Raw genomic sequence first — 24,992 nt, 5'->3', positions numbered from 1 at the left:
CTCACAATTTTTACTGTTATAAAAACTCAAGGTAATTAAATATAATGCTAATTTTTATGCTTTGCCAGTATAAATTCCCAGAATTAGAATTGCTGTATGCACATTTTAAGGCTTTTGATAATTTTTAAGTTCTTCACTGTTCTTAAGCATATATCTAATAAATTTTGGTTGCATTCCTGGAATAACAGAAGAAATTAATTATGTAGACACAAATCTGACATTTCTAGGGTTAATTTCCTTCCCTTGGAAGTGCTCCTTCTCGGCTGGGCACGGTGGCTCATGCCTGTAATTCCAGCACTTTGTGAGGCTGAGGTGGGCGGATCACAAGGTCAAGAGATTGAGACCATCCTGGCCAACATGGTGAAACCCTATCTCTACTAAAAATACAAAAATTAGCTGGGTGTGGTGGCATGCGCCTGTAGTCCCAGCTACTCAGAAGGCTGAGGCAGGAGAATAGTTTGAACCTGGGAGGCAGAGGTTGCAGTGAGCCGAGATTGCACCACTGCGCTCCAGCCTAGCAACAGAGCAAGACTCTGTCAAACAAAAAGAAAAAAAAAAGAAAGTGCTCTGAACATTTCATTCATTGATAAAAGCTGTTCATTCAATGACTCCATCGTCTGTGTGTTGAATTCCTGTTACTTTCAAAGTGCCTGATAAGTACTGGGGATACAGCAGTAAGATTTTTAAATAGAGTCACAACCCTCACAGAGCTAGCTTACAGGCCAATGTAGAATATAAGTAAATAAACAAGAATCGCAATAAATAGTGTTTCCAAATGTATAGTCAGAGATGTTGCCCCAGATATGTATCGGAATCACCCATGAGGTTATTTCAACTCTATTATCCACCTTTAAAGAAAGTATGGGACCCCAGTCAAGAAACTCAACGATAGTAAATTAGTTAGTGAAAGTTTTCTAAGTATTAAAAAACAAAAATATAACCTGTGTTAAGCATCGCTACAAAATAATATTTCAGTACTATGTTTGATATGATCAAGAAATTAAAGTACATAAAAGAGACACCTAGATCAGTTTTGAGGTCCTAAAGATTGCATCTCAGAAGAAATGATATCTAAGGTGACATATGAAAAATAAAGATGAGTGGAAGTTGGTTAAAAATGAACACGAGAGGCAGGGAGAGGGGACTGTCCACAGTATTCTGGGCAGAATTAACAGCAAATATAAATGCCGAAAGGGAGAAATAGCATACCATAAAAAAGAAATGTAATTTAGAATTATGGGACTGTTGTATTTAAAGGTGTTTTGGTCGGGTAGAAATGAGGTTAGAAAAGTAAATGGGGATAATAACATGAAGGAATTTATAAACAATTTACCTAGATTTACTTAAAAGCTTTGGGAATGTATTGATTCAAGCAAGGGAACGGCACAATCAGATTAGAATTTTACAAAGATCCCTTGGATCCAGTGTGGAAAGTAGATTGGAGCAGGGCCAAGTTAGAAACAGGGAGGTAAATTGCAAAGAGGCTACAAGAGATGACAGTAGCATGCCATACAGCGACGCCAGTAGCAGAGAAGGGCAGGGGCTGATGTTTCTAGTGATGACATTGACAAAGCTATGTGATTTCCAGGATGGGGAGTGTGGGATGGGAAAGAGCAAAGGGGGAGCCCTAGAAATCTGGTTTGAGCAGCTGGGAAACCAGATGCCACTCACCGAGAAAAACATTTGCAGAGAAGCCAGTGGAGAGAAGTCCAGAGACACTCAAGTTGAACAAGTTGCCATGAGATTCCTGTGAGGTAAATGATGGAGAGCTTGAATAAGCAGTTGAGTCTGAAGTTTAGAAAAGAAATGGGTGGAGATGGAGATGGGGTGTTGGAATTATTGTTGTTATTATTATTATTATTGTTGTTTTGAGAAGGAGTCTCTCTCTGTCGCCCAGGCTGGAGTGCAGTGTTGTGATCTCAGCTCACTGCAACCTCTGCCTCCTGGGTTGAAGTGATTCTCCTGCCTCAGCCTCCCAAGTAGCTGGGATTACAGGCACCCGCCACTGCACTCAGCTAATTATTGTATTTGTTAGTAGAGATGGGGTTTTGCCATCTTGGCCAGGCTGGTCTCGAACTCCTGACCTCGTGATCCACCCACCTCGGCCTCCCAAAGTGCTGGGATTACAGGAGTGAACCACCGCGCCCGGCCAGAATTATTAATATACACAGTAATCAAAGCCAACTGAATGTATAATTACTCAGAGAATTTAAAGAATGGACAAAGAATAGAGCTTAGGTTAGAACCCCCCTAAAAACATCAATATATTAAGGACAGAAGATTGCTGCAAATAATCGTGACATGAAGTGACCAATGACATGGAGTAACCAACAAAATAAAAAATACAAAAACAAAACAGAAAAAGTACAGGTCAGAAAAATCAAGGGAGGAATATTTTTATGCCCATTTGTTAGTGCTTGTGAATAAGATCAGACATTCCTATAAAATTTTTAAAAACTATTAGATGATCTGTTGAACAGTTAAAACTTAAGACAGAAGGGCCCTTGGTTCCTTAACTATAATTCACTATTTTACATATAAAGACTACCCTTCAACTAATAGAATTAAAAGCAATCTGTTAAAAAAATTTATACTCTTTGACATGCTTGCTCCAAAGGGGAAAATATATCCTAGTAATAAGCAGCTAATTGAGTTCAAATCATCACACAAATATTCAGTAAGCAGGCTCCACGAAGGAAAACGTGATCTGAGTTACAAACAGTAAAGACACTGAGTAATGAACAGTAAATCCACTTGGCATATGGGTGACTGTGAATTTAAGAAAAGCCTCAGAGTAAAGATTCTATATTTGCATAAATATAGCAATATTTTCCCTCTATGTTTCTGTGTCACAAGAAAGTACTAGACAGATTTTATCCAAATGTTAGAGAATGTGTTTGGAATCATTTGACTTAAACTATATACAGCAGAGAGCAAACGCCTGTAGGAACAAGGGCCTCTGAGAAGAGACTGGCAGTCAGCACCCAGGGTAGCTGCAGGCGTGGATTCCTGAGTGAGCCACATCTCACTGGCCATGTGCAACTCTGACAGCAGAGCTCCAGGTGGGAAAGAAACAGAAGGAATTGATTGATTGATCGATTGAATGATGATTAATGAATTTCCTGAGCAATGCAGAGCTGGACGGCAAAGACTGACCACTGAAAGTTAACTTAGGCTGAAATTATTATGCTCTGGAAATAATGTAGTGAAAATAAGACACGCATTACCTTTCAAAAAATAGATAAATATGGATTTCATTCACGCTTAACTTTGCTATTCTATTCATTATTGCCTTTGAAACAGAACTAGAGGAAGGTTTTTCTTCTTCACCCATTCACTGAAGAGTGTTGGTATCCAAAGTGCATTTTGTTCAACTTTCTATTCAAATTTCTAGCTTGCTTCTCCTTCGGGTGTCCTCACTCACTGCTCCATTCAGCAGTGTATTTTGTGACCATTTACTTGTCTCTCCGAAAATCCACTACAAAGAATTCCAAGGCTCGTTTTCTTCAGCAACGAGATCCACGCCAAACCTATTATAATCCTATGTATTCTTTCTCTTCCACCTACATCTGTTTTTTTCCTTTTTCTGAGAAGTCATTGATTTTCTTTTTCTTTGTAAGTTTCAAATAAACCTAAGAACAATAACAAAACTAAAGATGCATGGCCAGGTGTGTGTTTGCCTGGGCAACTTTTCCCAAATATGAAAATAAATATTCTTTTTAATGACAGAGGCTCCTATAACAAAACATACAATTGAATAAATAATCCATCGGCTTTGTTATGTATATGAGAATGGCCACACATTAACATATTGGAAAATAAGGTGCTTCAACACACAAAATCAGGTTTAAATTTGGCTTTGCTCAGCCTAGGCCATGCTTAATATGTTCTGTCGGTACCTTTGATTTGACCTTCTCTCCTCTTAACAGCACTTTGCTATCAGGTCTTACCTAAAGTGCCTTTTCTTCATGTACATCCAATTCAAATGACTTTTCTACCCCGGTCTCTTTCTTTCCCATAGCTCTGCTATTTTCTGCAGAGCACTTTATAAACATGAGTAAGAATCGCTCCCATCCTAGGAGCTGGTCCTTAGTCCACTGGTAGAGACAAACATGCACTTTTGAGCTGAGAGTTGGCACATGAGTTCAGTGTGGGAACAGCATTTCCAGGAGAAGCAAGGGATATTTCAAACAGGTAGTCTCCTGTGCCTAGTACGTGGGTGCCTCAGTTGGGGCATTTTGTAAAGAAGAAAAATCTTACCAGATGGGAAGAGTTGAACCTTGAAAGTATAATTGGAGCCAGATAATAAAAGTTCTTTTCATTTTGTCCTATAATCAAGAAAAAGCCGTAACAGGAGTGTGATATACTCAGTTCAACTACTATGACTTTAAAAGTGTTAAATGAGATTATGTGAAACTGCTTTGAATCAGGAAATGCTGTATAATTCAATCACACAGAAGCACTTCAGTATTTAAAGATGATTCTTTTATGGCACTTAATTTTCTCAGCTCCTAGTTATATCACCTGTCCTAACTCTTGTGATGCTAGTGTGATTCACTTTGAAGAAGCTTACCATTGTTAGCATGTGAACAAGAACAAAAACTTCCCTGCTGCGATCTCCTCTTTTCCACGCCCCACAATAAGGAGAAAAGTTGAGATCAGAAGGAAAACATTGACGGGTGATCCCAGATAGTTCCGGTCGAGTCAGCTTCAGTTAATAAAGGGGTGTGAGTCTGGTTTAAAATACAAAGCAGATCAAGAAAGATCACTTCACAAGAAATAGGGTAAAGTCATGTTACTGGAAGAAAATTTTCATCCTTCAAGTAAAATCAAGTCCTATTATCTTAAAACCTCAAATCCCAACCCATTAGTGCATGAAGAAGTAGTGTACTGTGACTTTTCTCTAAGAGAGATTCCCATCTGCCCTGTTCAGAGGGAGGCACGTTCCTTGGTTTGATGTCTATTATTCTCACAAATGTTTCTCCTACTTTTACTTCCGGTTTCAAAATCAATCAGTAGAATAAACTTTGAGATTTCCTAGATTTACAAAATTAGCATCATTCTGCAACCCTATGTGTTTTTAACTTAAGAGATATTTTTGAGCATATCTGAAATGGTACAGGTACTACAAGTTCATATATTTTCTCCATCAGCACATTATTCCATTTAATGAATATGCCATGAGGTTTTTTTTAGCCCATTTACCTGTCCAGTCCAGGGTGCTTAGGTTATTTCCAGTATTTTGTTACAAGTTAAAAATGTTACAGTGTGTTTTTATTCTTGTCTTCTGGAAGTAAAGTTGCTTGGATGAAAATATGTTCAAATTTATTGCATTTTGGTACGTGTTTCTTGCCATCTTCATGTATTTACACACCAGCCATTTGTAAGCATTTTCATTTCTTTGTATCATTGCTAGCATATGGTATAACAGCACTTTTTATATTTCTCATATTATTTTTGAGACAATATATATATAAGCTTGCTGGCCATTTCTGTTTTCACTTTTGCGAAATGACTACCAATCTTCCTAGATTAAAATCCTGACTCTCAACTGATTTGCTGTTTGAATTTCAGCAAATTATTTATTTAACTTCTCTATAAAATGGTAGTAATATCACTTACCTCATTGGAATGTTGTAGGAATTAAATGGCTTAATTTACATTAAACTTTTGAAACAATGTTTGGCCTATATATACAGAATACAAATATAAACTATTATTATCTCATTGTGATTTTAATTTGCATTTGCCTGATGATTAGTGATAATAAGCAATTTTTTTAAAGATAGTTATTGGCCCTTTGTATTTTTTTGAGAAATGTCAGTTCAAATATTTTGCTCATTTTTTAAAAATTCAGTTATTTGTTTTCTTGCCATTGAGTTATTTGAGTTACTTACATATTTTGGATATTACTCATTATCAGATGTATGTTTGCAAATATTGTCTCCTGTTCTACAGGCTGTCTCTTCACTCTGTTGACTGTTTTCTTAGCTGTGCAGAAGCTCTTCAGTATGATGTAATCCCATTTGTTTAGGTTTGCTTTTATTGCCTGTGCTTTTGAAGTCATATCAAAAAAATCTTTGGCCAGTTCTATGTCAAGAAGCTTTTTTCCTATTGTTTCTTCTAATAAATTTAAAGATTCAGGTCGTAAGTTTAAGGTTTAATCTATTGTGAGTTGATTTTGTATATGGTGTAAGATGAGTCCAATTTTATTCTTCTGCATGTGATATCTGGTTTCCCATCACCATTCATCAAAGAGACTGTCCTTTTCCTATTGCATATTTTTGGCATCTTTGTTGAAGATTAATTGAACAAAATGCATGGATTTATTTCTGGACTCTAAATTTTGTTTCATTGCTCTGTATGTCTGTTTTTATCCCAGTATCATGCTGTTTGAATTACTATAGCTTTGTAGTATATTTTGAAATCAGGTATTGTGATGCCTCCAGCTTTGTTCTTCTTGGTCACTGTTGCTTTGGCTATTTTTTTTGTGGTTTCATACAAATTTTAGAATTTTTTTTTCTATTTCTGAGGAAAATGCCATTGGAATTTTGATAGGGATTACACTGAATATGCAGATAGCTTTAGTTAGTATGGACATTTTAACACTATGAATTCTAATTCATAAACATGGGATATCTTCCCATTTATCTGTGTTTTCTTCAGCCTCTTGAATCAGTTTTATAGTTTTCAGCATACAGATCTTTCACCTCCTTGGTTAAACATATGCCTAAGTATTTTATTCTTTTTAATGCTATTGTAAATGGCATTTTTTTTAAAAAAATTCTTTTTTAGATAGTTTGTTATTAGTATACAAATTACTACTGATTTTCATGTTGATTTTATGTCTTGCAACTTTACTGAATTTATTAGTTCTAACAGTTTTTTGGTGGAGTCTTCAGGGATTTTCTCTATATAAAAAATGTCATCTGCAGAAACAGATAGTTGTAATTCTTTCTTTTCAATTTAGATGCCTTTTATTTATTTTTCTTGACTAATTACTACAACTAAGACTTCCTGTACTATACCGAATAGACGTAGTGAGAGTGTGTACCCTTGTTCTGTTCCCTATCTTGGGGGAAAAATTTTTAGTTTTTCACCTTTTTCACCATTAAGTATGTTAACTGTGGGCTTGTCATATATGATCTCTATAGTGTTGAAGTATAATCTTTCTATACCTAATTTGTTAAGAGTTTTTATGATGAAAAGATGCTGATTTTTTTCAAAAGATTTTTCTGCATATATTAAGATGACCATATGATTTTTATCTTTCATATGGTTAATGCAGTATATCATATTTATTCATTGTATATGTTGATCCGTCTTTGCATCCCAAGGGTAAACCTCACCTAATTATAATGAATTGTCCTTGTAATGTGCTGCTGAATTTGGATTTCTAGTATTTGTTAAGGATTTTTGCATCTATGTTCATCAGGGATATTGGTCTGTAATTTTCTTTCCTTGCAGTGTCCCTGTCTGGCTTTTATATTAGAATAACACGGATTTTGTAAATTGAATTTGATAGTATTTCTTTCCCCTCAAGTTTTTGGAAGAGTTTGAGAAGAATTGATATTATTTCTTCCTTAAATGTTTGCTAGAATTTACCAGTGAAGTAATCAGAACCTGAGATTTTTTTTTTTTTTTGAAATATTTTGATCACTGAATCTCTTTACTCGTTATTGCTCTATTTAGATTTTCTATTTCTTCATGAACCATCCTTGGTGGGTTGTATGACTCTAGTAATTTCTCCATTTCTTTTGTGTTATCCAATTTGTTTGCAATGTATAATGACTTGGGCTGTTATATGGCTAATGGCTAATGTATTCTCTTATAATCCTTTGTATTTCTGTGATGTCAGTTGTAATACCTCCTCTTTCATTTCTCATTTTAGTTTTTTGAGTCTTTTCTGTTTCTTTAGTCTAGCTAACGACTTGCCAATTTTAGTTATCTTTTGAAAAAACCATCTCTTTCACTGATATTTACACTGATTTTTAAAATATCTATTTCATTTATTTTGGCTCTGATATTTATTATTTCCTTCCTTCTGCTGACTTTGGGGTGAGCCTACACTCTGAAGCTACTGGAGCAGGCCTGGACCTTGGGTCTACTGAAGCCTGTGAATGTGGGGACTGACATGGAGCGTGGGCTGTCTTGGTGCTGGGAGAGGCCTGGGAACCTGGGTCGGCAGGGGCCAGTCTCAAGCCTGTGTCCACGGGTGCTGGCCTAGTACCTGAGACTACGGGGCTAGCATAGAGCCTGGGTACATGGAGGCTGGCCAAGAGACTGCATCTGTGGGGGCTGGCCTGAAGGCTAGGTCCACAGTGGCTAGGTCTCTGGCACTAACATGGGCTTGGGGACTGAAGCAGCTGGGAGCGTGCAGCCATGGGAGACAGCTGAGAGTCTGGGGCAGCAGGGTCGAGCTTGATGCTGGGCAAGCCTGCAGCCCGTATCTGCAGAGGCTAATCTGGATCCTGAGGCTGCTGGAATCAGCCCCGCACTGGGTTTCTCCGGAATGTACCTGGTGCTGGGCTCCACATGAAGTTAGGTGATGACTTCACTCTACTTTCCCACACAGAGGGTATCTTACTTCCATACTACACTCAGGTGTCATAGGCTCTTACCTGGATTCCTTAATTCTTGCAAAGGCATTTTCAAGTGTGGATAGTTGTTCAAATTGATGACAACTGCTGAAAGGTTCTATTCCACCATATTGAAGGCTGAATATTTCTTAAGATGGAGGCTTCGAAATGATTGATTTGACAATTTTTTTATTCTAATATGGGCATTTAATTTTAGGATTTTTTCTCTAAATTACATAGCTCTGTTCCTCAGATTTTGATGTGTTGTGCTTCATTACCACTCAGTTCAAAATACTTTCTTACTTGCCCAGTCATTTCTTTTTTGACCCATGAGTTATTTAGAAGTATATTGTTTGGTTTGAAAATACGGATGAATATTTAAAATATTTTGCTGTTGATTTCTAATTTAATTCATTTGTGGACATGGACCATTCTTTTGTGTGGTTTTAATGTTTTTATGTTTATTGAGCCTGTTGTATGATCTATCTGATTCAATGTTCCACGGGAAATTGAAAAGAATATACCTCCTGCTGTTGTTGGGTGGGGTTGCTCGATAAATGTCAAGATGGTTGGTGATGTTTTCAATTCTTGTAAATCCTTACATTCTCTGCTTGATCTATTAATGATTAAGTTGTTGAACTTTGCAAATACAATTGTGGATATGTGTATCTATCCACTCAGTTCTACTAATTTTTGTTTTATATATATTGAAGTTGGCCTATCAGATACACACATAGACTAATCTTATGTTCTCTCAACTATTTTACCCCTATAATATTGTGAATTCAGTCTCTTTATCCCCGGTAATATTCTTTGCTCTGAAATCTACATTTTCTGATATTAATGCAGTCATTCCAGCTTTCTTTTAATTAGTGTGAGCATATTATATATATGTATTTGTGACATTGACTTATTCAGTTTTACTGAATCTATATCTTTATATCTGAAGTGGGTTTCTTGCTGAAAGCATGTAGTTGGGTCTTATTTTTTATTCAACAATCTTTGTTTTGTAATTGGAGTATTTAGCCTATTTATATATAATGTGATTATAATATGATTAGGTTTAAATCTGTCATCTTGCAATTTGTTTCATTTTTTCATTTTTTTGCTTTTTTCTTTTTCTTCCCTTTTTCTGGATTGATTATATTTTATAATCCTATTTTATCTCCATTTGCTTATCAGTTACAGCTTTTTAAAATAGTGTTAGCGGTTGTTCTAGAGTTTATAATATACATCTGTAACTTCATCCTCTAAAGTAGGATGATATATCATTACATATGTAAAGAAATACAATATGATATATAAAGGAATACAATATATTACTGTAATACAAATTATATACAAAATATTTCATTCCTTTGAATCCTGCTGGGAAGTATCCTGGGTTCCAATGAGATGTTTTGTACTCAGTTTCAGCCTTTGAGGTTGCTTTTAAGCTTTTTATAGCAATATCAGAGCAAACTTGAGTTTATAGCTAACTTGTACCCATTACTGAGAAAATTCCTTCTGAGGACTCTGTCTCAATGCTCTTTCAATTAGCAAGATTTCCTACTCTATTTTATGAGTTCTCAGCATTATACTATGCTTGTTTTGGTTGGTTCTTTCTTCATCTTGAGTAAATTCTATACGTGCATGTGCAGAACTGTGCTCAGCAAAAGTTTGAAGGAGACCCTCTTACAGATCTCCAGAGTTCTTCTCCAGGGCTCCCCGCTCACCAGTACTTTGCCTGAACTGCAGTACTTGCCTCCTCAACTCAGCAAAGCCACTAGACTGTTTTGTCCCCACTCCTCACATTGTAGCTTTGAAACTTTTTCCAGGCGTTGATCTGGGTCTATCACATTGTCACCTCATTTGTGTTCCTTTTCTCAGGGATCTCTGTCTTGGGCTACATGTTATTCAAAGTCTGAAACTGTTTTTAAAAACATATATTTTGATTATTTTTTATTGATTTTTATCTGGGACGGTTAATCCAGTTCTGGCTATTTTGTTGTGGCTAGAATCGGAAGTCCCTCTTTAATTATTAAAGGCACTTAGAATGCTACTTATTTTCTATGTAATTATTCAATTATATAGTAATCCAGCAACTATATCAAATCTTCTTACAAGTTTTAGTAATTTATCTGTATGGTTTCTTGGATTATATACTTAGAACACTAAATTGAATATAAATATTGCCAGTTTTGTCTTTTTCCAATTCTTTGCCTATTTCTTTTTATCTTAAAATTTTCCATATAAATTTGACAATTTTACTCAATGAGAAATGACATTTAAAATGTGCTTTAAAACAAATTAAAGTTAGAAAAATATATGCATTTTTATAGTTTTTAAAAAATCTTTTGTTTTGGCATTGCGCTGAAAATAAAATATATCTATGCAGTAATACAATATGCCAATTCATAAAGTTTAAGTTAACAGGATTCTCAGTTTAACATTTTCAAAGTTAATATTAAGATAGAGAGTTTTACCTCTATGATAGTACATATAAAAGTGTATTATAATCTCACATCTATCTCCATGTGGCTCACAAATTTGACATTGCTCCATAAAAGCTTTCAGATTCACATTCAACAGTGTCACATCCAAGGAATCACAAATCTGTCTTTGGAATATCTCCTCATAAAATCTTTATCTTTACACATACCTCCAGTGTAATGTTTAACGTAAGGGAACATTGCAGATATCTTGGTTCTTATTCATATGTTTAATGGGAATGCTTTTTCTAACCTGTCACCATTAAGTCTGATGTATGTTAAAGGTTTTACTAGAAACTCTGATTCAGGGGAAAAAAAAATCCTTTTTCTTCCTGCTTTGAAAATGGCCTCTTTTGTTGTTATTTTTCTTGATGAGTCAGTATTAAATTTTTAAAATTAATTTTGCCTTTATAAACATACTATTTTGTTTAGATTGAGACCATCCTGGCTAACACGGTGAAACCCCGTCTCTACTAAAAATACAAAAAATTAGCCAAGTGTGGTGGCGGCGCCTGTAGTCCCAGCTACTCGGGAGGCTGAGACAGGAGAATTATTTGAACTTGGGAGGCAAAGCCTGCAGTGAGCCGAGATCAAGCCACTGCACTCCAGCCTGGGTGACAGAGCAAGGCGCAGTCTCAAAAAAAAAAAAAAAAAAAAGTAAATGTGTTGTATTACGTTTTGTGATGTATTATCTTTATATTTCTGAGATGAACGCTTCTTGCTATAATTTTTTTTATTATAATGACAATTTTAATTTGCTGATAGCTTATTGAAAAATTTTGTATATATACTATGTGAGACTATCATCTTATTATCTTAAAATTGACTAGTTTCAGTATAGTTTATAATCTTTTTAAGGATATGAGTAGTTTTTCATTCTCTTCTATCCTTTGATAAATATACTTTAATGATTGTTTTGTATTCCCGACAAAACTTTCATCATTTTTATCTGTTAATATTCCTTAACTTGAAATCTATATGATTTTACTCTAAACACTCCAGCCTTCTTATGTGTACTGTTTGCATGGTAGGTATACTTTCTGTTAATCAAAACCTTTCTAGTTCTTTATTTTTAATGTGTTTCTCTTGTAGATAACATATAGTTGGATCTTGCCTTTTTATTTCTTGCAAAAATTTCTGCCTTGTAATTGGAGTGATTGATGATCTAATGTAATTCTTGATATAGTTGGATTTATGTCTATCATTTTCCTGTTAAGAGTTGCATTTGTCTCTTTGTTTTCATACTTCTCTTTCTCCTGTTTGGCATTCTTTTGGAATATATACATTTTTTAGGAATTTTATTTTCTTTTACTTAATTTTTAAAAATTTTTTATAGCTAATTTCTTTCTTAGTGGTTGTTCCTATAATTACAATGAATCCTTACCTCCTCATAGTTTACACAGTTAATATTAAACCACTTTGTATACGGTATACAAATCCTGGAAGTGCATGATCACTTTACCACACCCTTGGTTTTGATTCTGTAGTTGTCATATGTACTGTATTTGCATGTGCTATAATCCCTGTAATACTAATTTTAAAATATTACAGGGATTGTAACACATGTAAATGCAATACATCCTATTTCTTCCAGTCGATTCATGTTTCTTTATAGTTTTATCTTGGCCTGAAGAACTCCCTCTAGCATTTCTTATAGTAGAGATTAGCTTATTTCATTTCTCTGAAAATGTCTTCATTTTATCTACATTCTTAAAGGATATTTTCATTGAATATAGAATTCTTGGTTGACATTTTTTTTTTCTTCTAGTATTTTTAAAAAGTAGCTGTTTTTTTTGTTTGTTTTGTTTTTTTTTTTTTTCTGGCTCTTACTATTTCTGATAAGAAGCCTGAGGTTATTCAAATCATTATTCACTGATACGGAATTTATCATTTTCCTCTGCCTTTTTTCTATATGTTCTCTTTATCTTTGGTCTTTAGTAGTCTGTCTATGATGTATTAAGGCCTCTGCATATATGTGCATGAGTATGTACGTATGTGTGACTTTATCCTGTTAGGGTTCACTGAGTTTCTTGAATCTGTAAATTATGTCTTCCATCAAAATTGTGTAATGTCAGACATTATTTCTTCTAAATTTTTTTCTGCTTTATTGTCTCTCTTTTCTCCTTCCGAGACATGCACATACACACACACACATACACATTTTGATATTGTCCCACAGTTCTCTGAGGTTCTATTATTTATTTTTCTGAATCATCTTCCTTCTTATTCAGGTTGGATATTTTATATTGAGGAGTCATCAAGTTCACTAATTCTTCTGTCTTCTCTATTTTGCTGATAAGCTTATCCAGCAAGATTTTATTTCAGATATATTTTAGTTTTCTAATTTTCATTTGTAATAGTTTTAACTTCTCTGCTGAAATTTTTCTACCTTGTATTTGTTTTAACAATTTATTCCTTGCTATCCTTGTGCGCAGTTATAATGGCTACCTCACAATCTTTATCTGGATGGTCTCAGGGTTAGTCTCTGACAGTCTTTCTTCTTGAGAATGTTTATTATTTTCTATTCTGTTGTATATCAAGTAATAGAAGATTGTATCTTGAACACTGCAAAACATTGTAGAAACTCTAAATTCTAAATTATGTTACTCTGAAAGATTTTCATTCTTCTTATTTAAAAAAATGTTAAGCAATAGCTGAACTCAAACTTCTGATTCTATCTCCCCTGTGTGGGTAAAACCTTAGTTGGCCTTTTGAAGTCTAGAGATTCGGACTGCTTTTTGTGCAAAATTGTTTCCCTGAGATTGTCCTTTCTTCTTTGTAATATGCTCCTTCACTTACCAACAGCTGCAGTTGCCCCAGTCTTTGTCCCTGGCCTTTCAAGTCAGTAAGTCCATGGGTTTCCATATGAATTTTAGCTGCTTTGTGTGGCAACATCTGCAGACTTCCTCATTCTAAAAGCAGTTAAAACAACTGTGACAACAACTGGAGAGTCAAACCCTCCTGTGATCTTATTCATAACTTCCCTTCAGCATCTACCAGACTATTTTCACTCTCCAGTGCCTGCAGGTAGTTGCTTTTTCAACATTTTGTTTAGAGTTGCTATCTGTTGGTTCAGCAAGAATTTACTTAGCCACGAATGGAAGAGGAACACTTTTCTATATTTTGAAATTAAAAAGGGATAATAAGAAGTTTAAATCTTAAAGTTTTCTAAAATGCATCTGCAAATTACATCTGTGGTAACTTGGGGTGTGGCAATTTCTATAATTATATTTAAATTTTGTAATTTAAAGAATAGTTTAATATTATGTTTTCAGAAAGGTATTGTTATCTTCTTCAAATGCATTAACTTAAATTTTTGATATATTGTCAAAAATATATAAAAATATATATTCAAGTATATGTTCTACTGTAGTTATGTCCCCTTTTAATTTCTGACACAGCTATATATACTTTTTTTCTTCCTGTCTTAGTTTGCTCAGGCTACTATTACAAAATACCTTGGACTGGGTAAAATAGAAATACAAATTTCTTGCTAATGGTTCTGGAGGCTGGGAAGTCCACGATCAAAGTATCAGCAGATTTGGTGTCTGGTGAGGGCTTGTCTTCTCCTTTATAGGTGGCACCTTCTTGCTGGGTCTTTACATGATGGAAGGGCAAACAGTTCCCCTCAAGTCTCTTTAATAAGTAAGGATACTTATTAAAAGTGTTATTCCATTCACAAACATGGAGCCCTCATGACCTAATTACCTCCCAAAGGCCATGGCTCTTGATATTATCACATTGGGGATTAAGTTTTAACACATAAATTTTGGGAGGACACATATATTCAAACCACAGCACCTCCCTTTAAAAGTTGGCTTAAAGACTCGTATATTTTATTCATTTTTTGGGGGGGGTAAAGGTAAATAACTTTTGTATTTACTGATCCTCTTTGTTATTTCCTGTTTTACTACATTCTCTTTTTTACATTTATGTTTTCCTTTTTTCTTTAGACTTGTGTTTATTTTGTCAAAAAAACAGATCTTTTAATGTAGGTTATTTATTTAAAATATATTTTAGGCTATAAACATTAAAGATAGTGTTTCAAAATACTTATTTTATTTTATATTTTGTATTTTAATTATTTTTAATGTGTTTTTCTTTAAAATGCTATTTATGAATGCCTTTACACCAGTCAATGACATTAAAAACATTTATTATATTTTCATTTTGTTTTATATTTTGTGTTTATGGTCTAACATACAACTTGAAGGAGCAATTTGGTACATATTTTATGGGTATATAACATATATATGGAGATATACATATAATCTATATAAGTATGTATTTTCTCCCTATGTATCATACACATACCTCATGGCTCAAATCTTTGCCTTTTTGGTCATCTTGGGTGAATAAAGTCAAGATAGAAGATAGAATGCAGAGTCACAAAGAAAATAGTTTAAATAATAATATAAGAGAAAGTATCAGTTGGAGTTTGTGTACATGGAGAGTGGGAGGAAGGAGGTGATATCAAGTCTCTCTGCTTTTCTAGGAACCTCAAGGGGCTAATTTATTATAACAGGAATTTTCATCAAGTGGGATGCTGAAAACACAATTATGAAATGTTAGCATTAAAAGGGAAGCTTAAAAATTGCCTACTTTTTTTTTAAATAGATAAAGTTAACCAAAGTCATGGAAAAGACTTGAATCAAGGCCCTTGTTTATAAGTTATTTTCTTTACATTAGTAATTCCCAATTTCAACTTCTCAGACTATTAGAGATTTATATTTCACTATTTCAAAAAGTCAAATATCACATATCTTTAGCCTCAGAAGCACCTCACAACCTAAAAATGCCATTGTAGAAAGCCAGTATTGTACTGCTGGCTATCCAGTTGTAATAGAAAAATATCTTTTAAACCACTGATATTGATGAAAAAAGCTGTAACAAAAGACGTCCTTTATGGGAAATTTGGGAGCTATTGCTTTCTATCATGCATATAATTCATTCATTCTGACATGAAAAACATACATTTTATCAAAATCCACAGTTAGTGCACAATATTATTCAGGTGGTTTTATAGGAGTCTAGGAATTAAAGAACATTTATTTCTACAAATAATCTATATTAGTTTCTTGTTCATCACAAGAGTCATTCATGGAAGCTGGCTTTAAACTGCATTTAAGCCATTTTTAATAATAACTTAATGACATTTCACTATGACATACCACCCGAGGTTTGTTTTCCTTTTAGATATGAATAGCAATCATATCACTAGGCAACTAAAAATTAAGCATCAAAAAATAAATATTTTTTGAAAATAACTTTAAAAGTTATTTTCACCTGGAGACAAAAGATGCAGTCTAATCAAGACAGCAAAAGTTGTGAATGCTTTGGATAATTTTACTTGTAAATAGTAATGTTTCAAATAGTCTATAAATCTTTGTTTATCAAATCACAGATTTACTAACAGACCTATGATTCAAGTCCTTTGAATTTTCATTCTTTTAATGTTCCGCCTTTCCTCTTTGTATAACCTGACAATAATCCAAAAAAGAAGAACCCATCTAATTTATATACCTTGTTCATTGGGTAATGGAAACTAATAAAATGTACATTAACAAAGAGAGAGAACTTCTTGACCAAGAAGTGCTTCATACCAGATTTCATTTGGGTCTCATCAGATGTTATTAACATGTTAAGTATTCCTCTAGCTTCAATGGGTGTTTTAATTTGAGATCACATGGGCAGAAGTTACCACATTTAAATGTGAGTGAATAATTATATAAACAGGTTTAAATGTAAATTTGCAGGTTATCCAAGCACATTAAAATTTTTAACTTAAAACTATTTTCAAATTGTAGAATTAAGATTGGCCTCAAAGATTATTTTGGCATTAAAATATATACAGTTAGAACTCCTAAAAACATCGAAGACATCATCAAACCCTCAGGCTTAGATAAGGAAACAAAAGTCCAGAGGGTTAAATCTACTTTTCCAAGATGATTTATCTGCTTTCAAGCAAAATTTGCAGTAAAATTGTGCATTGCAATTTCTATCATTATTCTACCTATAATGAGAATACTGGGTTCAGATAAGGTTTTTTTGTTTGTTAGTTTTTTGCTTTCAACCCTTAAATCATTTAAATCATTTCCACAAATGATTTTAAGCCCCTTCGTTGCTTTCTGAAAAAGCAAAATACTTCTAGAGGTTGCTTGCCTGGGCACCCAGAGCCCACTGTTGGTTTTGTCCTTTTAAACACTCAGCTTCTAGATACAACTTTGTGATTTAGAATGAGAATCTGCTCCTGAAGATCAGCCTTGTTCTAAATTTAACCCAGGGATTTGATGCAATAAATCTATGAGAGACCTTGGGTATTCAAATGTTAGCATTACAAAACAGTATTTCCGCTATCGGCTGGGAGCTTTTAGATAATCAGAAACCAGAGTTCTTTCAATGTTTTGTTTGATTTTAATGATCATTATTATTATTTTTATTATTATTGTAGAAATAGAATCTCACTCTGTGGTCCAAACTAGAGTGCAGTGGCATGAACATAGCTCACTGCCTCAAGCTTTTGGACTCAAGTGATCCTCCTGCCTCAGCCTCCCAAGTAGCTGGGACTACAAACATGAGCCTCCATGCCTAGCTAATTCTTTTAATTTTTTTATTTTGTACAGACTGGGATCCTCTATGTTGCCCAGGCTTGTCTCAGACTCTTGGCCTTAAGTGATTCTCCTGAATCCATCTCCGAAAGCACTGGGATTATAGGCATGAGCCACTGTACTAATGTCTAATTTTTATTTTAATTGTGTCTTTGTTTTTGAACAGTTATCTCACAGGAGAGAAAGGTATCTAGCATAATCTTCTTCCAGAATCCAGGATTCAAACTGTGTGGCAAAATACAAATGATTGAGAAGGAGGCTGATTTCATTAAAGGAGGCGGCACAGCTGCCCAGAGTGATGCTGACTTCATTTAACATGGGGGACATACTGGATTAGTGGGAGGCTGATGATCATTTTAGTTTTTACATGAATCTTTTCTCAGTCACAGGCAAGTTGTTTAATTTGACAGTGGTTAAGCAATCTGTGATTCATAGCTCCATAGACAAGAGAGGATGTAATTTCCTGGTCTTTATTATTGAAATCAATAAGCAAATTATATAGGAGGCCATGCATGTCTGAAATAACAAAGCATAGTGGCCAGAAACTGTTTTCCCTATTATTCCTCTTTATGAGGACCCAGAGAAAGCTGGGATTTACAAAATAAATACATAAAAGCTATTCTGACCTGCTGGTTGTTTAGTTGAAGCACACTGCATACAACTTGTGCTGCATGAAATAAAAGTGCATAACAGGAAGCCATACTTTTTAAGGTTAACAACAGTGAATAATCAAAACAGTCCAGAAAGTGTGTGGGATGTGATGTAAGTATCACCATGCAGGAGGTCACATGTGGGGATGGGAGCCAGCAGAGGGACGGCAGATATTCAAATATGGCATAAACCCCAGGCTGAGTGATTATGCTTAAATCCCCTCTTCCAAATCAACTCACCATATGCTGACTATGCTCCACGTTTTTGCTTCATAAATTATGTAACAAAAAATGCTTTGCACATAAATCATATTTTGTTAGACTCAGCTCCAAATGGGTCCATGTAACTTATTTTAAGTCCAATCTCATCTTTTTCTTTTTTTTTTCCCTCAGCATGAATTCCTTCTTATTATCACAATTTAATGCCTTAGTTTCCTTTTGGCATTACCAGTTACCTAACATGCTTTCATGAAAAATTCTTAGGAAAATGAGAATTATTTTGTATTTAGGGTGAATTGAACACATCAACGCTCAACTTAAATGAGAAAATATATTGAAAGCAGATTATATTTCTTTCAAATAACTTACTCATGTTTCATGGGCATGCATTTTAAAGAGATTATTCATACCACTTATTTTAAACACAATGTTTTATCTGACATCATTTATTTATACAACAAAATGTGACTCAGTCCACATACACGTGTATGAAGATCAGTGGTAAAATCCTAGGATGATTTTAATGTGATAACTGTGGAAGCAAGTGGCTCTGTGAGATGGATTTTTTAAAGAGGAAAACAAGTCACCCAGGCCAAAAAGTTGAAAAGTTTGGCCCTAAAATTTCCATTATTTTTCCTCAAAGGATAAGTACAACATGGTTGTATAGTAAACACAGCACTATGCGTCATATCTGCGTTTAAGTTTGGAAGAGATGTTCAGCCTGACTTAGCCTCGTCATGTTCTCTTATTGCTGGAAAAACAAAGATCTAGAGAGGTAACACGATTGACTCTGAGTCACAAAGCAGCTCCAGAACTCAGGTTTCCCAATTCCCTCATTTTAATGAGAAGGACAGAGCCTGCAGGTTGAGGCAGAACTGGGTCTGAATGTCAGCTGTGTGACCCTAGACCCAAGGGGCATAACTTCTCTGGGGCTGGCTTTCCTCATGGGTGATCAACACGCTCTGGAGATGGAAGTTTCTGTCTTTCAAGTTGGATGGCTGGGTTGAAAATGTACGTAAAATGCTGATCTCAGCCCCAAAGTGTGTCACGTGTGCCAGACTGGTAGCTATGAGGGTGCCCGAGATTGAAATAAACTCGAGTAGAGGAAGAACAATTCCACGTGGCAGTTTGGCTTTTCCTTAGTCACTTGTTTTAAAACCACAAATTGAAGTCGGCCATTGTTCAGCTTTATTTTACAGATAAGCATACTGAATAATTAAAAGTACAATTCACTTGCTAATCTTTGTTTCCTAAAACTGATTTAGCTTGAATAACTTTGGTCAGAGAATACAAAGTGAGACAAGAAACCGAGTTAGGAACAGTAGGAATCGGGATCCAAATTTTTGGACTGAGTGCCCCCAGACTATTTTAAATTTAGTAGAAGAATGAGGCAGTGCTTTAGCTCTCACAATTGTGCTCTATTGCATCATGGTTCTCTCTGGTATAATTATGATGTATGTAAAGTACCTTGGCCCTCAACTACATAATTAAGATAATTTTAAAATTTAACAGGAAAATACTTTGTCCATCATTTGAGGGACAATGTAATACTATATAATTAAAATGAAATGTAAGTTCTATCAGAGCTAGAGATACAGGCATAAGGATCTGATCTGAGGGAAAAAAATGAACTCTTGGTTATAGAGATGTGTTAAACTACAAAATTCTACCTAAGAGATAGAAAAGAAAATGGCTATCTTTTGCTCTAAAAATAGAAGTAGCTACAGAAATATAATTTAAAAATCCCATCATTGTCCGAAGTATTACCTAACGTCTCTAGGACATTTAGAAAAAATTTACTGATCAATTTCCACACAAATTCTCTCAAAACTAACATGTGAGCCTACTGGCCACCAGAATGTCTTCTTGCTTTAAGTATGGGAAATACTGTTTTCCACGAGGATTTTTTTTCCTTATACTCCTGTTAAATTTTCCGTTTTCACCTAAAACAATGACATTTTTTCCCTAATATTTCCATTGTATATCATATTAATGCTAACAAAATCCCTCATAAATTGATAGCAATGAAGATATTGAAAATGACAGCCAAAGTTGATTCCTATATTATTATGTAACATTCCAGAATCATCAAGGCTTTTTCTTGTCAACCTTTATGTACTATTTGTTTATTCTGTATCTATTTATTCATATGATCATTCATTATTTTTATATTTATTAAATCTTGTTTTTTACTAATGGGTCTAATTTGGCAGGTCTCAAAATTATCCAGATTTCCTAAAAGTAATATATTATGGTTGTCCAGGTATAATGCTTTAAAAAGTTAAAAGTATGATTCATTCCAATATAAAATTAATACACACTGAAGACTTGTTAGCTCAAGAATGAGCAAGCTAGGTAGAATATAAAGTATTTCCACGAGTCTGTGAAGTACACAGTCTTTATAGATATTTTAAAAAGAGACCTTGGTCATAAGGTTGCTAGGTTAGTACAAAACTGGTTAATACCCTACAGGGTAATGAAACCATAACCTTTGGAAATATCTCTTCTACTGAAATGAAACCTGTCAAGTTAACATGTTACTTCACAGAACTTGAGCTCTCAGTCAAATCAAATTAGCAAAATGTAAAAGATGCATTATTATAGGAAATTAAATAATCCTTGTTTGAAATTGATAAACAGTGTTCCAATATGACATTGAAAGGACGTGATACTCATCTTTTTTGCCTTTTTTCCTAGTTTTAAATAATCTTCCTTAACATGGTTCATATAAATCCTTTCATAATTCTTTAATTTCTTTTTCATCCCATTGTGTATTAGTTTTCTATTGCTATCTTAATGAATTAATCATAAACTTAGGGGCTTAAAGTAACACAAATTTGTTATTAAATTTGGTCTAAATTTTTGGACTAAGAATGCCCCCAAACTATTTCAAATTGTAGGTCCATAGATGAAAAGTCTGGATTGCGTTTCACTAAACTAAAATAAACATGGCAGTAAGCTGCGTTCCTTTCTGGAGGCTCTAGGAGACAATCTCATACAGTTTATTGGCAGAAATGAATTTACTGTGGGTGCAAGAGGAAGGTCCTCAAATTCTTATTGACTGTCAGCTGACAGACATTCCCAGCTTCTAGAGGCTGTCACGTTGCTTGGCTCATGGTCCCCCCTTCCATCTTCAAAGCTAGAAATGAAGGATGAAGTCCTTCTCATAGTGAGTCTTTTTAACCCACCCTTCTGCCTTCCCCTTCCTCTCTTGAGGACTCAAGTCACTAGACTGGCCCCCTCTGCCCCCAGATAATCCAGGATAATCCCCCCCATCTCTATGTCTATACCCTTAATCACACTGCAAACTGTCTTTTGCCATGTAACATAGTCACAGGTTTGGTAGGTTAGGAGGTTTGGTGGTTAAGGGTCGACACTGTGTGTGTGTGGCGGGGCAGGCTTTTGTTGAAAGTCCCATACTTTCCCCACTGAGTTGTTTTAGAACATTTGTGAAAAGTAAATTTTCCATAAAGGCATGAATTTGTTTCTGGACTCTCAATTATTTTCCATTGATGTACATGAGTAAGCTTGTGCCAGCACCATGTTGTCTTGATTACTGTGGTTTTAACATAATTTTTGAAATCAAGTAGGTTTTTTTTTTTTTTTGAGACGGAGTCTCGCTGTGTGGCCCAGGCTGGAGTGAGCGGCGCCATTTTGGCTCCCTGCAAGCTCCGCCCCCGGGTTCCCGCCATTCTCCTGCCTCAGCCTCCCGCGTAGCTGGGACCACAGGCGCCGCCACGAGGCCCGGCTGATTTTTTTGTATTTTTAGTAGAGACAGGGTCTCACTGTGTTAGCCAGGATGGTTTCGATCTCCTAACCTCCTGATCCACCCGCCTCAGTCTCCCAAAGTGCTGAGATTACAGGCGTGAGCCACCATGTCTGGCCAGTTCTTCGTTTTTAACAGTATTTTGGGCATTCCAGGTTGTCAGAATATGCAGATAAGTTTTAGTATCAACTTATAAATTTTTGCAAAAGAAGCCTCCTAGCCTTTTGATACCAATTGTGTTGAATTTCTAAACTAATTTGGAGAATTTCCATCTTGAGTCTTCTAATCCATCAATATGAAATGTCCACTTATGTACATACTTAATTTCTCTCAGCAACATTTTGTAGTTTTCAGTAGATGTCATCTTCTTTTGTTAAAGTTATTTCCGAAAAGATTACATTTTCACAGATGTGAATGAAATTTTCTTCATTTAATTTTTGTGTTTTTGTATTTCTAGTATATAAAAGTGCAATTGATTTTTATATATTGATCTCGTATCCCAAGGCCTTGCTAAACTCATTGATTAGTTCTAGTTTTTTTCATGGATTTTTGGGGATTCTCTCCATATAGAATCATTTTCTTTTTAAATAAAGACAGTTTTACTCCTTTATTTCCACTTCGGATACATTTAATTAATTGATTGGTTGGTTGGTTGTTTTCTTGGAATGGCTAGAAAATTCAGTATAATTGTGAATACAAATAACAAAAGTAGACATCTTTGTTACTGATCTTAAGGGGGAATTTTCAGTCTTCTGCCATTAGATATGATGTTGCCTGTAGTGTTTTCTTAAATTCTCTGTCAGTTTAAAAAAGTTTTCTTCTATTTCTAGTTTTTTAAGATTTTTTAAAAAAATCATAAATAGGTCTTAAATGCCATCCAATTCTTTTCCTACCTCTGTTGAGATAATCATGGAATATTTTAGTTCTTTATAAATTGAATGTGGTTGGTATATTACATTAAATTGGTTTTTGGATGTCAAATAAACCCAGCATTCTTGGATAAACCCCATCGGGTCATAGTATATAACCATTTTTATATTTTGCTGGATTCACTTTTTTAACACTTTGTTAAGGAATTTTGCAGCCATGTTAATGAGAGATACTGGTCTGTGATGTTTTTCCTCTTGTGATATCTTTGGCTTTGCTATCGGGGTAATACTAGCCTTGTCAGATGATTTGGGATTGTTCCTTAATCCACTATCTTCTGAACCATCCACAGTAAGCGATGAACTGCCATGATTTCTTCTGTGACTATTTGATAGAACTTACCATAGAGGTCAGTTGGGCCTAGACTTTTCTTTGTGGGAAGATTTCAAAACGCTTAATTCAGTTTCTGTGCTTGCCATGGATGTATTCAGATGTTCTATTTCTTCTTGACTGAGTTTCAGTAACGTGGGATTCTTAGAAATGTGCCCGTTTCGTCTACGTTGCCTAACGTTTCATGACAGAACTGTTCAGAACATCTGCTGTCTCTCCTTCAGTGTGACAAGGCTTTCTTCCTCTGCCGCCATCTGTGTGTGGGTGAGGGGCGCAGCCACTGTCCGGGCGTTTCCACGTGTGCGCTGGATTCCGGTTCTTTAAGGCTCGCATCTCTCGGGCACGCCTGCGCCCTTGGGGCGGGGTCTCGGCCTGCACCCTCCCTCCAGGCTCTGTGTCCGCAGGCAGCCAGCCGGTTACCAGGATCAACCTCAGACGAGCAGAGCAGCGGAAGGCACATGACCGCCACGGTTCGAGGCCAGCCACGGTTCGAAGCCAGCCGTTGGCCGGTTTTCGTATGACCTGTGAGCTAAAAACTGCTTTCCATATAAAAACAAATGTTTAAAAAAGACAAGGAAGAAAATGCAAGAGGAGGAGGCAGAGAAGAAATAGAGACTGTTTGCAGCCCACAAAACACAACATGTTCACTCCCACCCATCCCGATAGAGCTTTCCCACGGGACGGCTGTGGGTCTCCCAGTCCCTCCCGCTGCCCCGCGGATCCCAGCGCCGCCCCCTCCCCAAAGCCACAGAGGCCCTTCCAGCACAGTAGAAAACCCTCTACCGTTCCCCCCACCCTGGACAAGGGGGTCAGCCCAGGCCAGAGTGACATACTTCCCACGTTTTTCCCAGAAGTTAACAGTTTTTAAGCATCCGTGCCTCTCAAATTTGTGTTAAGCCTTTGCTCAATTTCTACAGTATGGAAATTGATGATTTTGTTCCTTTTTTTTTTTTTCAGCTTTGTACTTGCTTATTTGGAAGATAATTTCCTGCTCTCATTTAGCAATAGCTAAAAGTGCTATCTCTTTTTTTCACAAATCTTTTTTTAAGTAAACTAAATACAATACTGAAATCCGAATCCATCATGACAATACCTCCTTCGTGATTTATTGACCAGAACAACTTGGCAAATAGAAATTTGCAAATTTAAGAGCTAACAAGGCAAGAATGTTGCAACTATATTTATTTTCAGGATTTAAAAAGGTCATGGGATTGCGAAGCTGCCAAGTGGCTGACTGGGGCCGCAGTACATTACAGAAGTATAGACAGATCGTTCCGTGGATAGATTGAAGCTGGAGGCTAAGTTAACTGGTGGCAACTTTTCCAAAGGATCACGTTTTTTTCTAAATGTGAAATCTGCAGCCAAAGCATCTTTTCCAGTGGGGAATAAATTAGTCAACCACAGATACTGAATCCCTCTTTAGTACCACAATTACAAAGATG

At 35.4% G+C, this 24,992-nt stretch overlaps 2 long non-coding RNA genes across 3 annotated transcripts in view; one reads left to right on the top strand and one right to left on the bottom strand.

Annotated features, from left to right (window-relative positions):
* The window catches only part of LOC135970835 (uncharacterized), a 143,504-nt gene that overhangs the window by 41,923 nt on the left and 76,589 nt on the right, over positions 1-24,992 (top strand). The window lies entirely within an intron of this gene.
* LOC135970834 (uncharacterized) lies at positions 3,759-23,834 on the bottom strand. Of its 2 annotated transcripts, none has more exons than XR_010586687.1 (3): positions 23,563-23,834; positions 15,365-15,596; positions 3,759-4,733 (listed from the first exon to the last, which is right to left on the bottom strand). It is a non-coding gene; the product is annotated as an uncharacterized lncRNA (long non-coding RNA). The 2 variants fall into 2 exon arrangements; XR_010586686.1 differs by lacking the exon at positions 3,759-4,733 and adding an exon at positions 9,908-10,488.

The sequence above is a fragment of the Macaca fascicularis genome, chromosome 5 (genome assembly GCF_037993035.2).
Source record: "Macaca fascicularis isolate 582-1 chromosome 5, T2T-MFA8v1.1".
In the NCBI taxonomy this organism is placed as follows: Eukaryota; Metazoa; Chordata; class Mammalia; order Primates; family Cercopithecidae; genus Macaca; species Macaca fascicularis.
This window is presented reverse-complemented; position numbering and strand designations above follow the sequence as displayed.